Below are 1,799 nucleotides of genomic sequence, written 5' to 3'. Positions count from 1 at the left end.
CAGTATTAAACACGCAACTGCTGGTGATCAACTTGTTGGCTGAGATGAACCATTGATGTCAAAGGAGGAATTTCCATTGGAGTTCACGTCCCTCAACATCCCCTTCGAGCTCAGATTATTGAATATTGGGACCCGCCTTGAGATGATGGACCTCCAGTGGTGAGATGGGAATTTCCTAGCATTGAAATCACCTGTATAAGTGCTCATCATAGAGGATCCTCCACCAAAGTTGATGTTCCACCCCATGTTGCCTCCACCAACAATATGGCTCTTTGATACATGTGCTTATGTCGTGATCCACATTCAACCATGCACTGTTCAAGGTCATCTGTAGAGGCTTTAAATGCAGGGAATAACCTCTTGGAGGGCATGCAGAAAATCCTCCATGGTGACTTTTATACTCTCCTTCAAGTGGCGGGTTTACAATAAGATGAAATTTCTTTAAGTCTGAGACATAAAGTCTCACCCATTCTAAAAGCTTTTGCTCACTACGAGAAAGGTTGCTCTTCCCTGCTCACCTTCCTGTGATAAGTCATATAGAACCACCTCAAAGCTCCATTCGTCATTCTTTGCAGTTAGCCTGCAAGCGGGAACATATTCTGGAGATGCATAACCAACTGTACCTACAACTGATGTTGAAACATGACTAGCTCCTTGACTTGGTCCTTGCCTAGCCAATCTAAAATCAGAGAGCTTTGCATTAAAGTCCTCAACTAGCAGAACATTTGGTATTTTAAAAGCTTGAAATATTAGTTGAAAATCCATTTCTTCATGAAGGTATGACAAACCACAGGCTGCATCTTGAGCAATCTTTTGTTTCGTCGTCCACAAGAAACGATGATGGTACCCGAGCCAACTGATGGTCCTCCAAGCTTTTATTACACGTAAGCTCATAAACCAATAGACTTTGGATCCTTTTTTCATCATCTTCTGCACAATATCCCACTAACTTCACCAGATTTGGGAGCTTAACTACACCTAAAGAGTTCAACTCGTTGATCCACTCCTTGTGTCCTTGGAATCCCTTTCGATTCAACTGCTTTACAACAACATCCATCTTTGAATCAGGAGCTTCGTCGGCATGAACTCTCACCCCAAGGTAGTCGTCAAGTGCTCGCATAACCTTCTCGATCCATTGTGTAAGCTCACGAGAGGGTGCCTGAACCAAGATTTGGCATTCAGCCAATCTATAACCGAGCTGTTGTAGGATGCCAGAATAGAGAGTTGCAGTATTTCCTGTTCCTAACTGAGCTCGACGAAATCATGAATATCTGGTTTCGTAATGTTCAGCGTCATAGCATAAGACCTTTTCTCGATCCTCCCATGGTCTGAAACCATTAAAAAAAAAACCGTACCAATGCAGTCCAAGACTTCCGCACAAGAATACTTCGAACTTAAATCTCTGAGAACTCTCTTACAGAAAAAGGAACCACAACTACCCCTTTTGAAATCGAGAAGGACCCATATCCCGTCTTCGCTTTGTATCCGATTTATGAGCGTGTACACGCCATCTCTTCTGGTTCTGGATGCAAGAGATGAGGGTGATGCCTCAAAGGTAACAAAAGTTTGACGGCAATGGACGCATATGAGAGTGTGCTTGGGATGAAAAATAGGAAGATGGCGAATATTTTAATGGGTATGATAGGGGTATATGGGTATGAGAAGGTGGACGTGATGATGGGTACAATGGAGCGAGTCTGGTTTAGAAGGAATGGATGGCATGTATGAATATGGAAAAGTGGGTTTGAACGGTGAGAGGTGGTGAAAGGATGGATAGAGGTATGGGTATATTGAACGTG

General features: G+C 43.1%; 1 pseudogene; it reads right to left on the bottom strand.

Moving 5' to 3' along the window:
• Positions 1–187: 187 nt before the first annotated feature.
• Positions 188–1,057, bottom strand: LOC117904005 (annotated as a pseudogene).
• Positions 1,058–1,799: the final 742 nt, after the last annotated feature.

This window comes from Vitis riparia, chromosome 17, assembly GCF_004353265.1.
Source record: "Vitis riparia cultivar Riparia Gloire de Montpellier isolate 1030 chromosome 17, EGFV_Vit.rip_1.0, whole genome shotgun sequence".
In the NCBI taxonomy this organism is placed as follows: Eukaryota; Viridiplantae; Streptophyta; class Magnoliopsida; order Vitales; family Vitaceae; genus Vitis; species Vitis riparia.
This window is presented reverse-complemented; position numbering and strand designations above follow the sequence as displayed.